Genomic DNA, 17650 nt, shown 5'->3' with positions numbered 1-17650 from the left:
ACATAGGATTCATCGTGATTTTAACCCACCACCCCCTTCCCCCTGCCCCCACCATCAAAAACTTAATTTTTCGTTTTATTTTTTTTTTGGTGGGATGCAATAAATTTTAAAATTTCAAAAAATTCACACGCATAGTTGAGGCTTTTATAAAACATGCCTATTTTTTATAGACCCATAGGTAGAGTGTACATAACCTCAAAAAATTAATAGAAATTTTTTTTCCAAAAAAGCGTATAACTTTTTTTGAGGAATAGCTGCAGGTCTAATTTTTTCTTAATCTTGTGTGTTTTATCAAACACTATATTTTTAATTTTTTTCAGATTTTTCCGTAAGTCTCCCCACCTTCAAAAATCCGAAAAACTGTTTTTTGGGGGGTTTTGGGGGATTTTCCCTATTTTATAGAGTTCATAATATATCAAATCAATTTTGTTTTTATAGGTTATATGTAACTTGAAGTAACTGAGTTCTTTAGAATATTTAAAAATCAGAAAAACACGTTCAAACCCCCCAAAACCACCTTAAAAACAGTTTTTTGGATTTTTGAAGGTGACTAACGTTACAGAAAAATCTGAAAAAATCAGAAGTATAGTGTTTGATAAAATACACACCTAAAAATTAGATCTGCAGCTATCCCCAAAAAAAAGTTATATACTTTTGTTCAAAAAAAAAATTTTAAAATTTTTTTGAGGTTATGTACATTCAACCTACAGGTCTATAAAAAATAGAAGTGTGTTGTAAAAGCCTTAACTATGCGTGTAAATTTTTTGAAATTTTAAAATTGATTGCATCCCACCAAAAAAAATAAAATCGAAAAATAAAGTTTTTGATGGTGGGGGCAGGGAGAAGGGGGTGGTGGGCTAAAATTACGATGAATCTTATGTCTTAATCACATAAAACTTAAAAAAATGAAAAAAATTAAATTCTGGTAATGAGGGAGGGTATTTTTTAATTTATGTATCCCGTCCATAAGTGGAAAGTTTGATGCGCCACTGTAGACGCATGTGCCACTGAAAAGTGACGGCACATTGCTCAAACGTTTTCTTTTAGGTTCTACTATTTAAGTTATAGGGTCCCGTCGTGCCTAAAATGATTAAGAATTTTCACCTATAGCGGCTCTTAGCCTACAACTACAAGTGTATTAGATGGTATCATCTAAAATACACTTGATTTATAGGATTAATTTCTTTAGAGGCCAAAGTCTTTTGAACGTGACTTGTGTCATTAATTAAAATTCTAAGGCTATAATAATCATACCTTGTCTCATAACTATTATGATTCAACATTTTTTTGTAGTAGTAAGATTAGACAAAATTATTGTATTGTTTTATTTGTTACTATAATATAGCCAAAACATAATAATAATTTTGATTTTTAAATGACTAGGTATACATATTCTTAAATAAAGAAATTGTTAAAATTCAATATTTCTTTACATGATCTTAAAAATATTACCCTTACATTCCTATTCTAACCTGGTGGACGCCAAATGGTCTAAGTACTAGGGGACGCAATTTGGATTTTGTGGACGCAATGGGTGAAACGCTTAATTCTGAAATTTGCCTATTTAAAAAGAAAACACAAGATGTTTTGAACCAAACTAAAAGTTAACCTTAAAATAGACTATTTAATGAACACATTACATATATAGTCCGTCCGCTATAACTTTTCCCATGCGGTACGATTCATTTTCAATCAAATTACTAAGTCAAAACAGAAAGTGAAACGTACGCCGATGTGTGTAGTATACAGGGTGTTTCATTAATAATTGTCCATATAGTAACTGGAGAAACCTTAGCACAAAATACGAAGATTTAACCTAAAACGCTTAAATAAAATGTGGTTCCTTACTGAGTTACAGGGTGTTTTGTCTAAAAATTTAAAAACTATTTTTGCTCAGCATTTTAAAACTATTCGACGTATCCTTTTCATACTTGGCAGAAAGTGCGACTACTATACATCCTACTAAATTATGATAAACAAACGTTTATAGCTACTACCAGAGGCGTACGACAGGGGATAGTGAATGGTTGACCCTTCTCAAATTCTACGCCACTGGAGGAATTACTACTTTAGTGGCATTTTTAGATTCTCCAATACTTTCTACGTACATAATATACTCTTCATTGGTAACGATAAAGTCATTAGTTTTCGAGATATTTGAAGTTAAATATGAAACGGCACAGTTATTTTGATTAATTTGCGATATGATTCATATGATTAAAATTTAAAAATTATTTGTACCCAGTACTTTAAAACTATTTGGCGCATCCTTATCATACTTGGCAGAAAGTATAGGTTCTGTACACCCTATTAAATTAAGATAAATAAACGTTTCTAGCTGCTACCAGAGGCGTACGACAGGGGATAGTGGCTGGTTGACCCTTCCCAAATTCTACGCCACTGACGAAATTGCTATTTTAGTGTAATTTTTTGATTTTCCATTACTTTTTATGTAAATAATATACTCTTATTTCGTAACGATAAAATGATTAGTTTTCGAGATATTTGAAATTAAAAATGAAGCGACACAGTACATGAGTACATTAATCAAAATAACCGTGTCGTTTCATTTTTAACTTCAAATATCTCGAAAATTAATGACTTAATCGTTACGAATGAAGGGTATATTATTTTTATAGAAAGTATTGGAGAATCCAAAAATTGAACTAAAATAGTAATTTCGCCAGTGGCGTAGAATTTGGAAAGGGTCAACCATTCACTTTCCCCGTCGTACGCCTCTGGTAATAGCCAGAAACGTTTGTTTAACATAATTTAGTAGTTTGTACAGTACCTATGCTTCCTGCCAAGTATGAAAAGGATACGTCGAATAGTTTTAAAATTCTGAGCAAAAATAGTTTTAAATTTTTAGATAAAACACCCTGTAACTCGGTAAGGAACCACATTTTATTTATGTGTTTTAAGTTAAATCTTCATATTTTGTGCTAAGGTTTCTCGAGTTACTATATGGACAATTATTAATGAAACACCCTGTATAGTATACAGTATACAAAATGTATATACACATCTAGTCCAGGGTAATAAGGTTTTTTTCCGCAAATCGCCAGGAAATTTTGACATTCCTGTCAAAATTTCTTGAAGAAAAAGTCAGGACTTCCTTACTGTAAGGAAATGTCATTTCCTTACTGTAAGGAAATGATATTTCCGTACAGTTGTTAGTGTTCTACATAAATGATAGAAAACACATTGCTATTAAAACCTTGTAAATTACCTTAATCATTAAATTTTCTTTATCTGGAGCTTCCTGGATAAATTTTTCAATTTCTTCCTTCGTTAAAATCTTAGATTTCTTTGCCCTATAACCTTGAGCTTGCCGTTTCAATAAAGAACGAAGTTTTGAGTATGTAGATATATCTACATTGTGTTTAAGTGCAAGGGTTGACTTCAGCATTGAATAATTGGCCCATAATGTTGAAGATTTCATCTTTAAACAAAGGTCTAGGAAGTATGCCATTACAACATTTTCTGAGAAAGAACTCGTATTTTTACTCATGCGATAATCCATAAAACGTCTGTATGCATTTTCGTACTTTTCTCTTGATTTCTTTGGCAATAATTCTAATGAAGCAGTATTCACTGCCTCAACCAGCTCTGGAGGAGTCCCAGGAATGGAAATTTCATCATCACTTATCATTTTACTTTCGAGAACACCAGCAATTAAATTTATAAGCGTCAAGTTTGACAATTCAACCTCAATACGTTTCCATAGTAACCCAAGTAATTTTATTAGGAATTTCAAAGCACCATTTATTTGGGAATAAAATTATCGCGTTTTTTTTAAATCAATCAATATCTGTCGAATTTTAAACGATTTGCGGAAAAATAGTATGTTTACCTCGTAGGAAAAGCCACATTCCTGGACTCTGTGTTGCTAAGTCTCGGCTTGCGCCTCGACTTAGCAATCTTCACAGTCGTCCAGGAATGTTAAGCTTTTCCTACCCGGTAAACAATGTACTATTCCATGACACTTGAACAGCCAGGATACTAAAGCGTTTTTTCGACAGGTAATAGCTATAAGAGCAAATTGTAACTATTTCCTGCGTAGGATCTGGCGGCCATTTTTATTTATAAACAATTAAGTGTCAAAAAATGGCATTTTTCACTTTTTTTTCAAATTAATGGAAAACAGGTAAACTTATGGTTTTTTTAGTACAAATATCTTCAAGATTATGGAAAAAGCTTTAAAATTACGTATTACAAAGTTTGATATACTCATTTATTGTTAATATAATTGCGAAAAAAGGTCGGAATTGCAAAAAAAAAATTATTTTCGCAATAACTGTTGTAAAAATTAGTGTACAGCTTTGAAATTTTTGTCAAAAAAGGGTTCTTTGGTGCTTAATATGTGATAAAAATTTCAAAGCGATTCATTCAATTATTTAAATTTTATTCAAATTGTTTATCCCAGAGAGAATTTTTTTTGCAATAACATAAGTCAGAAGAAAATGACGTTAGAACCATTCCACAGATGTCAAATGAAAGAGCATGAACTATATTTTCAAGTTGGTTTAAAAAAAGCGAATAAAAAATGCATTTATTAGTAATAAATAATTATGCAAAAGTATCGTAAATCTTTCCTTATAAACTTTTTATTTTGTTATATAAGAAATTATATATATTTATTACAATTTCTTATCAATTATGATATAGATAACATTACTTGGTAGTTGTGCACTTAAAACAGGGTAAAAAAGTTAATTTTTTTGGAAAAAGTTATTCAAAAAGTTTATAAAGAAAAATTGACGATACTTTTGCATAATTATTTATTACTAATAAATGTATTTTTTATTCACTTTTTTAAACAATGTTGAAAATGTTCATGCTCTTTCATTTGACACCTGTGGAATGGTTCTAAGGTCATTTTTGTCTGACTTATGTTATTGCAAAAAGAATGATCTCTGGGATAAACAATTTGAATAAAATTTAAACAATTGAATGAATTGCTTTGAAATTTTTATCACATATTAAGCACCAAAGAACCCTCTTGACAAAAATTTCAAAGCTGTGTACTAATTTTTACAACAGTTATTGAGAAAATATTTTTTGTTGCAATTCCGACCTGTGTTCGCAATTATATTAACAATAAATAAGTATATCAAACTTTGTAATACGTCATTTTAAAGCTTTTTCCATAATCTCGAAGATATTTGTACTAAAAAAATAATAAGTTTCACTGTTTTCCGTTGATTTGAAAAATAAGGAAAAAAAGCCATTTTTTGACAGTTAATTGTTTATAAATAAAAATGGCCGCCAGATCCTACGCAGGAAATAGTTATAATTTGTTCCTATAGTTATTACCTGTCGAAAAAACGCTTCAGTACCCTGGCGGCTGAAGTGTCACGAACAGGGTATATTTCTGTCTTATTACCCTGGCCTAATCGACGTTCGTTTCAATTTATGTTTTGACTTAATTTGATTGAAAATGAATCGTACCGCATGGGAAAAGTTATAGCGGCCGGACTATAAATCTTTCATTGAAATAAGTGCTGGGACATTTTTATTTTCTTCTTCAAACTTGCCAACTGCACTAAATGGACGCGAACTGGCGAAATGACCCTATCCGGTTGTTTGGTTAATAGTAAGCAAATAATGTAATCAAATAATGTAATAATAAATAGTATGTAATAGTAATAATAAATAACTGCTGAAATAATAAATATTACCATTTTTTTCCTGAATCATGTAATTGTATTGTATATAAGTTGGGTTATGATAAGTAATTTTTTGTTGTAGGTGGTCAAGAATTATTGTGGCTTGTATATACCGGTAAGTGAAGTTGTTTTTTATTATTTATTATTGTTATCGAAGTGTCGGTTACGTATTTCCTTTCCACTCCCACAACTTCCCTGTACTTTTTTGCTTAACTTCAGGTTTTCCACTAAACGTCATTATAGGATATTTATATAAAATATATGCGATCTCAATAATTATTGTAATCTAGATATTACTAAATACAGGTTTAAAAATGTCTTCTTCTGTTTTCGACAGCTCACAACAGATTCGCGATAGATTAGACATATACCTCTCTGGTCTCTGGATGTCTTCTTACAATATGGCCGAAATATTGTAACTTTCGAATGTTTATTGTTTTCGTTATTTCTGTGCTCTTTTTCATTCGAGGTAAAACTATATCTATATCCAAATAAAACTATATTTGAGGATAGATCCATATCTCAATAATCTCCAAGGGTTCCAACTTTAAGGTTTAGTATAATATCACTATTATAAATGGACTAGGATGGAACTAAAGGACGACGACAATGGCAACGAAAACGGACACTGATTTGTGGTACTTGGAATACACAGGGAATTAGAAATAAAATCGAAGATGTTATCGAAGAAATGAAGAAACACAAAATGGACTTTGCTGTACTCTCTGAAACAAAGAAAAAAAGGACAAGGAACTCAAAATCTGGATAGATATATACATATACATACAGGAGTTAATAAGGAAGAACATGCAAAAAGAGGAGTATCAATACTTATATTGAAGAAATACAAAAAGAACATATCGAACTGGCAAGCAATAAATGAAAGAATCATAAAGGTCAACCTCAACCTGAAAGGATCAAAAATGACAATAATAGGCACATACGGCCCGAATGATGATGCACGCGTAGAAGAAAAAGGAAAATATTATGAAGTCTTAGATGAAACTATTTCTCAAATAGGTCAAACAAGGGAAACTATTATACTAGGTGACCTAAATGCAAGAACTGGTAGAAGAATAAACGATGAAATAATAGGACCATATGGAGAAAACACTACAAACGACAATGGCAATAACTTAATAGAAATGTGTAGACACAATTCACTAAGGATCATGAATGGGTATTTCAAACATAAGGCAATACATATGTACATATACATGGACTCAGCCTACAAGAAACTTGAGATCAGTAATTGATTACCTAATAATGAAACAAAAATCTAAAATAAAAAAGTGCATGACGTAAGAGTGTTTCGAGGAGCCGAATGTGGAAGTGACCACTACTTAGTAAAAGCCAAAATGATACTACCTCTAAGCGGAAATTGTAAACACCAACAAAATCAAAACATAAACGAAAATCACTCAGTAGAAGTTAAACAACTGCAGTACAATCTAACAAGTTTAGACAACGATAGTACTAGAGAATTGTATAAAAAAAGATTAGAGCAACAACTACCACAGGAATTCAAACATAAAACAACAGAAGAGCTACATAGAATAATAAAAAAAGGAATACATCAAGCCGCCAAAGAAGCCTTAGGTATAAGAGAAAATAAACCCAGAAAGACAAATAATTGGTGGAATGATGAACTACAGGAAATGAAAGAACAAAAGCAAAAATTATATCACAGATAGCTGGGAACAAAAGATCAAGAACATAAAAGAGAATATAGAGAAATGGTAAATAAATTTAAATCAACGGTAATAGAGTCAAAAAATCAAAGCTGGGAAAGAAAATGTCAGGAATTAGATACGTACATCGGCGGCCGCAAATCAAGAGAATCCTGGAGGTTTATAAAAAACATCAGATCCAACAAAACAGAACAAATAGCCATACACTCCATAGAACCTGAAAAATGGGAAAAACACTATAAAACACTGTTAGTAGAAGAAAGACCGGAATACAAAAACATAGAACAACATGAAGTCCTGATTCAAGGGGAGCCATTAGCAATCAACGTAGAAGACACTAAAAAAGCTGTATCACTGCTGAAAAATGGACGTGCTCCTGGTCCAGAGGGGATATATGCAGAGTTAATAAAAAATGGAACCAACAAACTATTCGAGATTCTAACAGAAGTTTTCAATAGGCACTTGCATGGAGAACCAGTGCCACAAAGTTGGAAAGAAGGATGGATTACATCTATCCATAAGAAAGGAAATAAGGAAGATTGCAATAACTATCGGGGTATAACTGTTACGAGTACGCTTAGCAGATTATATGGAAGAATTATAAAAGAACGCATATGCGAAGAATACCGCCCTTTTGAGTCAGAAGAACAAAACGGATTCAGAGCAGGACGATCCACAATAGATAGTATTTTCTGCTTATCCCAAATACTTGAGAAAAGAACACTGAGATCTCGAGAAGTGCATTTACTCTTAGTCGATTTAACAAAAGCATATGACACCGTGCCGGTTGCGAAGTTGTGGAAAGTATTGGAGAAAACCAGTATCAGCGTTACACTAATCGATGCTATTAAAGAGCTTTATAAGAACACAATAGCAAAAGTTAAAATAGGAAAAGAGGTGTCTAATGGTTTTCAGGTAACAAAAGGACTTAAGCAAGGTTGTTGTTTATCTCCCATACTGTTCAACATATATATCGATGAAGCACTCAGGCACTGGAAGAAGAAGTGTAAAGGGATGGGGCTATCTATTGGGGATGAAACGTTATATACGTTGCACTATGCAGATGACCAGGTAGTTATTGCCCAAGACAAAGAAGACCTGGAGTATATGGCTAGAAAACTAATGGAAGAGTACAAAAAATGGGGCCTCGAAGTAAATGTCCAAAAAACACAATATCTTTGCGTAGGAGGAGAAAATAATCCAGATGACCTCGACTTAGAAGATGAAACTATTAAGAAATGTGACCAATGTACATATTTGGGGGTAAAACTGACAAAGACAGGACGAAGTGATGAAGCCATAAAAGACAGAATAACCAAAGGAAAACAAGTTATAGGTGCGTTGAATTCAGTATTATGGCAAAAAAATATAAGACCGGAAACGAAAAAACGAATATATAATACCATATTAAAACCAGTAATCGTCTATGGCTCAGAAGTGTGGCAGTTATCACAAAAACTTAAAGGTAACCTATTGGCAGTTGAAATGGATTTTTGGAGGAGAGCAGCGGAAAAGTCTAGATTAGAACATGTGAAAAATGAGGACATCAGGAGACAAATGAAAGTACAAAGATCAATTATAGAAGACATCGAAAAACAACAACTAATATGGTACGGACATGTTAGACGTATGGGGGAAGAAAGACTACCCAAAAAGATATTAGAATGGGTACCACCAGAGAAAAGAAAACGAGGACGACCACCAACAACATGGATCCAAGGAATCTCAAAAGCAATGTCAGCAAGAAATCTATCTGAAGAAGACTGGCAGAATAGACAGGCTTGGCGAACGGGAACCCAAAGGCGTATTACGCTGTGAACGGGATATATATTGTTATATTTCTATTTGATATGAAAGATACTCAGAGTCATCTGAAACACATAGAAATAATTCTGGAAGAATTGGACACAGCGGGATTGAAATTAAACATTGAAAAATGTCAATTTTTTCAAAAAGAAGTCATTTATTTGGGTTTTCAATTCGACACCAAAACAGTAAGATTATCCGAAGACAGAGTCAAGCTCATAGATGAATACCCAAGACCAACGAATTTGAAAACATTGAGAGGTTTTCTTGGCACGATTAATTATTTTAAAAAACTGATTCCCGATTTGAGCCAAAAGGAAATCCCTCTGATAAAGTTGCTTAAAAAAGGAATAAAATGGAATTGGAAAGAAGAACAGGAGGAAGCTTTCGAAACATTAAAACGAGAATTCGCAAAAGGAACGAAAATATACCACCCCATTTACAATTTACCTTTTATACTCCGAACTGATGCGTCCATACAAAAATTTGCAGGAGTTCTGTCTCAAATACAAAACGACCAAGAAGTGCCGATATGTTTTATATCGCGAGTGACTAAAACACATGAGAGAAAATATAGTGTTACAGAATTGGAGTTTGCCAGTGTACTATATTGCGTAAACAAATTGAGGTTTTACTTATTGGGAGCAAAATTCACAATCGAAACAGACCATGCAGCTTTAGTACATATCATGAAGAATAGATTAGTAAATAATAGAATACATAGAGGTATTCTATTATTACAGGAGTATGATTTTGAGTTCCGATATATAAAAGGAAAAGACAACATAATAGCCGACGCTCTAACACGGGATGAGGACACCGGAAAAAAGGAAACAATTACTCTACAGGTGGGACTAAATAGATTAATACAAGAAGAAGGGATATATTCTTTAAATGAGATAAGGACAAACCAGGAAGACCTAGAGGAAAGAGAGAAAAGAAGAGCGGAAGTAGAAAATAACATATATTTTAAGAGAATAGACGGAAAGGAACTATATTTAGTGACACAGACATTGGCCGAAAAGATAATAAAGAAATTACATGAGGACAATGGGCATATCGGTAGCAGAAAAGTTTGGCTCGTTTTTAGGGAAAATTACATAAGCCGACAGGATTACCGCATTGCAAAGGAAATTACCCAGAAGTGCGATGTATGTCAAAAATATAAGAGTCGGAATTTCAAAAACGAAAATGTTGCCAAAAATATTGAAGCCCGAAACAAACTAGACATTGTAGCAATAGATATGTTAAGCGATCTAATTATGACCACAAAAAGGAACAAACATATTCTGGTAATGGTGGATGTGTTTTCAAAATACGTAAAATTATATAGTTGCCGCACCACAAAGGGGGAAGAAATATTAAGAAAAATCGACAATTTTATAGCCATAGTAGGAACACCAAAAAAGATTCTACTGGACAATGCAACGTATTTCCGAAATGATCGTTTCAAGGGACAACTTCGAGAACGAGGAATAGAGACAAATTTTGTCAGCATCAGGCATCCACAGAGTAATCCTTCGGAACGATTCATACAGGAAGTGACGAAATTTCTTCGCATTGCAACAGATGGTCAACATCGCCACTGGGACAGGAAAATGGCGGAAATAGAAAGGTATCTAAATACAATTCCGAGCACAGTAACAAAAGAGACCCCAGAATACATCATGAAGGGTGTACTGCCGATAAGGCCATGGGAAGACCAAGAGCCAAAAGAATATCAACAGGTGATTGAAACCGTACAGAGAAGATTACGGCGAAGCAACGAAAAATATATCCAAAGACAGGAACAAAATAGAAAAAGAAGACCAGTGACTTTTCAAAAGGGTGAAAAAGTACTCGTGAGGGCATTACGAGTATCAAATCTTCCTGGGGGCATTTGCGCAAAGTTGATGCCTGTTTTCGAAGGCCCGTATATCGTGAATAATGAAAATGGGATAAATAGTTATGAGTTGAGGCACAGGAACTCGGAAAAGATCCGAGGAATTTATAATATTCACGATGTATACAAATATCACGAATAAAAGACAGAATTACATGAAGTAGATAGTAAGTTAGGATATAAGACGTAGATTAAAGTAAGGAAATATACAGGGAGTTGGTTTTGCCTCGAGAAAATTTATTTAAAAATGCAGATAAATTTTATCGAATACAAGGCGGGGATTTGTTATATTTCTATTTGATATGAAAATTAAAATTTGATAATTATAGACAAAATTCAATTTAATATAAAATATTTTCAATTTTCTCAACCACGGGCATATAAATTTAGAACAACCTGTATACAACAAATTGTTATATTTAATTTTAAGAAGTGATTAAATAAGACTCAAGTGAAATCGTTAATAGGTCATTATCGTTTGTTCACGGAAGGATCGATCATTAGCCGATGCTAAATAAGACTAAGTGGAAATAGAGAATAGGTCATTAAAATTTGTATATAGTAGAAAGTAATTTTAGAATGGGAATTAACTATTTTCTTTGAAATCCATTAAGCATATTTAGAAAGTTTAAAAATTGGTTTTGAGGAATACTGCGAATGAGAGTTGGTGGTGGAATTTTGATTTGTGAATCTGGAAGGGATATTTAGAAAGTAGGGGAATGAATGACAAATAGAGATCAGAATGTTTTGAGCTGTCGAGAAGTGAAGTCGAGTAGTAGACGGTAGTGTACGGAGAGTGAGAAAGCCGGTGTAGTTCCGTGAGTGTGGAATATCTATCGTGGAACGAGAAGTAGGCCAGGTCGAGAGTAAAAGAACCTCCTTGAGCCAAGAGTGTCCCGGTAGCTGATAGCAGTTTCGAGAAAGGTAGAACACAGCATCACGACAGACGCAGGAACGAGAGCTATTCGAGCTAGTTTTTCAAAGGAGAACATTACTGGAAGCCAGGACGAGGTTTGATCGCAGCCAAGGATAGCAGGAAAAGGGTCTTGTGTGAGGACATTTTCAGTTCACCAGGAAAAGGTCAGTCTCATTTGTTTGGACATGAATGTATGGGTTTTTTCGTATTAAATTCCACATAAATAATTGAATAACATAATCAATAATATCAGAAAAGCTTCATCAAACTTAAATAGAGTTGTTCCTAATAACTCCTAATAGTTAAATGTTAATAAAAACTTTCAATTGAAAACCAAAAGGAAATAAGATTCCCATTTGTAAATGTTATGTTTAAGAATAATAAGAAATAGCAAATATTAAGCATTGATTGCCTTTTAAATAAAATAAAAAATATTTTAATTATAATTGTAACCCATATTTGTATTTTTTTTACTCTTTTCTTTTCTATCCCGATTAGGAACCATTAAGAAATATTTAGAAGCCACGCAAGTAAGTAATTAATTTATAATTCGCCCTGAGATTGAAAACATATTGATATGTGATCTGGTAAATTAATTAGATTATTATTAAAGCATTGATTAAATTAAATGACATATAAAATTATTATCTCATATCAATAATCAAGATCACAACAATATATATATAATATCACTATTAATGAGACTTTTCTTTAGTTTATAGAAAGTGGATTTGGCTTTTTCAATGCATATTCTTGTTTCTTTGCCCGTATCCCAGTTATCGTTAACGTTAGCCGAAATAGGTGATATTGTTGACTCTTTCTAACTTTATTGCATTATTGCATATGCTGTGATGTTCATTGGTTGTAACTCAGTTTTGCTGAGAACTTTAAGTTTTGTCTTAGAAGTAGTAAGTTAAGTCTTAAGTCTCTTTATACAGGGTGTTTGGTAAAGAATGGGCCATAGCTTAACCGCAGATTCCTGAGGTTAAAATAGGTCGATTTAAGCTAACTTACCTTAGTACAAAAGTTGATAATAACCGAAATACAGGGTGTCAAAATTAAACTTTTATTTTATTTATTCTTGAATATTTCCTGACAGATATGGAATAACAACACGAAATTTGGTAAGAGGCGGTTTTTTGGGATGAGAAATCTAAATTCGCCACCAAAAATGATGTATTGCCCAAAGGGGGCCACGTACGTCTTTCAGTGCTCATTTAGTACGTTCAGTTTTTTTATGCCTCACTCTATATACTTTTTGAATCAAAATTTTTATTCTCTTAATATTTTTACTTAAAAAAGGTATACTACATTCATCTCGCTAAAGTCAACTGTTTTCGAGATAAACGCATTTTAAATCTGCGGTACAACATATTTTTGTGCATAATATCATTGTAGTTAGACCCGAAATAGTATATTAAGTATGGAGAACGGTAAGGGTTTTATACCGATCGAAGACAATTGTTTGGAGGAGGAGCGGCCGACGACTCCAATTATTGTCTGATATCGGTTACCCTTAACGTTCGACATGCTTATAACGTTTTTTGCACGATTGATACCATTATAAATTATAAAATTAAACATTTTCGTCATATTGACTAGTTTCATTCATTTTATCAAGATAGATACTTTGGTTGTTAGGTAGTAACTAGGGTGCATAACAACAATGGAGAATTGAGTTTTTATTTAGTTGTCAATAATTTTAAGTACAATTTTGATAATTATAAATTAAAATATGAGCGAAAGTGAATTTGAAGAAATTTAACGGGCTTGGGAAGAAGGGTGTTCCGCAATTATTCCCGAAAAATCCAAAATCCGTTATCAAAATACCTACCAAAGTTTTAAAAAATGGTGCGAAGGCAAGAATTTAAGAATCGAAGAAAAGACTCTATTGGCATATTTCGTTCAAAGACATATGCAGTTGAAAGCTCCTGGAAGCCTCTGGGCAGAATATTCAATGATTAAATCCACCGTTTTTCTTTATGATGGCATTGATATTTCCAAGTTTTCAACTTTGATCGCGTATTTGAAGAGAAAAAATGTTGGATACTACTAATGTATGCGATTCTGCAGGAGTTTCTGTTAGAAGTGAAACCACAGCCCAAACAAGTGGGATAATTTAACAAATTGTACCATAAGTTTCAATATTAATAAATAATTCGTTAGTTTTCTTTATTCTTTCAAAAAATAAATTAAAATTAAGAGATTTTTTAACTCGACGGTAAGTGAATTACTTACCGTCGAGTTGGAGTACTTACCGTCGAGTTGGATTACTTACCGTCGAGTTGCTAGTAAATGTCACCTACTGACGTAAAATCTGTCACGGTAAACAGTCAAAAATGATCAATCGTGCAAAAAATAAACTTGAAACCATAATAATTGTGCCAGTTGTTATATTTATGTCATTGCATCGCAAATTCCATTTGAAGAAATTTTCGATACATTGTTGTAAATTTTTAATATGCAGCTTCGTTTTTAATATGTTTACATAAAATTTTTATGGGTTTTGTTCCTTTAAAGCCACCAAATGTTTGTGTACGTTCCAATTAAACTATTATTGTGGTACCATTAGTTAAACACAGTGTTTTTAAAACTTTTTTGCCTCTTAGTATTTTTTCGATAAGCCACCTTTTATCGAGATGTGGCTTCTTTTCTAATATGTTTCAAAATATACCTAAAAATATAAATTACAAAAAATAAATTTTCAGATTATTAACAGGTTCCTATAATCGTACTTAACCATAACCATATACAAACATGTGGTGGATTCGACAAATATTCAAAATATCTCGATAAACACTGGCTAATCGAAAAAGTACTAAGCAGTGGCGTAGGAATCCACCGGGGCCCCCCGAGGTAAGGGCCCCCGCGAGACTCCTGGGAAAAAAGGAGGGTCATTGTCTAGTTTATGTACTTCTCGAATTTTGAAAAACTAAATATACGTACGTGTTCAGAATGTTCTTTTAAACAAAATATCTATTACTATTTTCCCGGTATTACTTACTAAATTTTCTGGGATTTTTCCATTGCCCTTCAAGGATCCCATCAACTTCGTCGCAAATACGTAATTAAGTACGCAATTAGTGTGACTGTTTGCCTGCTCAGAACGTAAAAACGTAAAAAAATTTGTATTCACCCAAAAGCAAGCTGAAATTTTTTTTGTAGTAGGGGCCCCGTGAGTGAACTTGCCCCAGGGCCCCCGTATTTATCGCTACGCCACTGGTACTAAGAAGAAAAAAGTTTTAAAAACATTGTTTTTAACTAATGGTACCACAATAATAGTTTAATTGCAACGTACACAAAAGTTTAAGGGGGGTTTAAGGGAACAAAAACCCCATAAAATTTTTATGGGGTGCACAAAATTCACTATAATTTTTTGCAGATGTTCCTGCCATAAGAATGCCACATTTCTATTTTCAATAAAAAACCTATAATAGTTTTCGATATATTGGAAAAAAATCGATTTTCATTTTGTAACTTCAAAGGTCTGTAACTTTTTTATATGCGCATTTGTACTAAGGTAAGTTAGGTTCAATCGAACTATTTTTGGTCCCAGAATATGTGATTTAATTTATTACCTGCATTTTTTTGTTACACTCTGTATAATATTCGATGTTAATAAACAATTATTTACTAATTCGACACAGGTCAGAGTTGCGTTTTATTTTTTTATAAACTGCAGAATTTGCTATCTAGAGACCTATGTCAGCACAAGTGGGTTTTAGATTATGATAGGTTGGGGTCAATATCAAGTTTCAGTTGCTTAGGAAGGACAACGATTCTAGAACAACTATTTGAATTAAGGCTATGGGTACATAATTAGCAAATATTTTACGTGTATCCCTACTTTTTCTGTCTTTACACGGCAAATTACGTGTAGTAAAATTCACACTGGCATGGATATATAAACATTACTAGAATGTCATTCTACTTGAAAATGTCATCATTAATTTAAAGAGATGGGTTTTGAATGTTCTTGGATAACTGTTATTTTTATAATTGCAAATTATTAATTCAGTTAATAAGGGATAATTTTTTCACTAACTATGTATTCAGTGATTGTAATAATTTATTTGTACAACAAAGACTAATACTCAATCGAGAAAAGAGGAAAAGTGTTAAAGTGATTTTTTAATAACATATTGTTATGGAACACTTACAATTTGGAACATCTTTAACAACAAAATACTTGGATCACAGAATATATTATCCTGATGTATTCTCTGCTTGGATCTTCCACAAATAATACACAATAAATAACTTTTTATTAAGTTCACGTATTAAATCAATTATTTATCAAATACACTATATATCAATAATATTTAATCAATAACTCAACATATTCCCGATGCAATGTCAAATATTTAAAATTGTCACTGATTGTCAGTGTCTGACAATATATGCTGACAATATTATATTCGGCTGAGTGCGTTGTAAGACAAAGATAGATTTGGAAAATATTACCACGGCATTGTGTTCATTTTTTTCGAATCCTGAAAAAACCAATAAATATTTTTGAAAAATTTAAAAGTAGAATGAAAGACTAAATTATTACCGAGGGCCGAAAGTCCCTTAGAATAAATAAAAAGTTTATTTTGAATGACATATTTGAAATTAAAAATCGCACTAAATTTTCTCTTAGTTTTTCACCCCTGTAACTTATTAAAATAAACATTATAGAAGTTCTCAGGGACTTTCGGCCCTCGCTAATAACGTAATCTTTCATTCTGCGTTTAAATTTTTCAAAAATACTTATTAGTTTTCTCAGGATTCGAAAAAAATGAATCCCCATTTGAATAGCATTGCAGCCGAAAATACGTACCGATCCTCTTAAGTATGTTTTCACACAATTAACGATTTAAAAAAATATTTATTTATTATCCATTACATTACATATTTATATTATATTACAATGTGAGAATTTTTGAAAAAGGCAAATTTACTGCAAAAATTAAAATACAAATTTTCTAGTATATTATGCTAAGTCTTCCTCTCTTGTCGTTTTTCCATTACTGAGGATCATGATTTCCTCCATTACTCCTAATAACATGTTTTCTTCATTGATCTCTCTATTTTCAGCTGCTTGAAGAGTTTCGCAAAATGAGTGGCTGGATTTTGAATTTGGCCGGACCATCTGGTTGGTGACCGTCCTCTTGGTCTTTCCATCACTTTTCATCGTCACCTCTGGGACCCACGTGACCAAAGAATTGTAACTCAATACTTCCTGCATTCGTTTGGGAAAAATTTTTATTAGCTATCAGTAATATTTTGTGGAATTAAATCCCATTCTTCTATCAAAACACATTTGATATCTTGCAAGAGGCCATGCTGCATTTTCTTTTTTCAGTTATCTTCCCAGTTTACGCCAAACGTGTTAAATTAATAGTTTCTCGTCGAAAATACATTGTAGTAGGGGAGGAAAGTATGCTAAATTTGCAGTTACTCGACCGTTAGGGGGACCTATTGGGTTGTGAAGAGTAGGTCCTAAAACTAAAAAAGTTAAGTTTTCCATAAAGTGGGGGATTTTCCATTTTTTAATTTAATTTTCCATTTTCAACAATCGTTTTTTCCGATTATAGTGGCATCTATCCATAACTCGAAAAAATGTCTCGAATAAAAGTTACTTATTTTTACGTAAGGAATCCAAATCTGCAATTAAAAAATAAGGGCTCCTATTTAATATGTT

The 17650-nt window shown here is 32.5% G+C and overlaps 1 protein-coding gene across 8 annotated transcripts in view; it reads left to right on the top strand.

The window, feature by feature from the left end:
- Positions 1–17650, top strand: part of LOC114329613 (E3 ubiquitin-protein ligase FANCL) — a 787641-nt gene that overhangs the window by 160850 nt on the left and 609141 nt on the right. For all 8 annotated transcript variants that reach the window (XM_050647180.1, XM_050647179.1, XM_050647185.1 and 5 more), the window contains one exon: positions 5752–5784. The gene's annotated coding sequence lies outside the window, so the exon portion shown is untranslated. The remainder of the gene's footprint in view (positions 1–5751; positions 5785–17650) is intronic.

This window comes from Diabrotica virgifera, chromosome 3, assembly GCF_917563875.1.
Source record: "Diabrotica virgifera virgifera chromosome 3, PGI_DIABVI_V3a".
In the NCBI taxonomy this organism is placed as follows: Eukaryota; Metazoa; Arthropoda; class Insecta; order Coleoptera; family Chrysomelidae; genus Diabrotica; species Diabrotica virgifera.
This window is presented reverse-complemented; position numbering and strand designations above follow the sequence as displayed.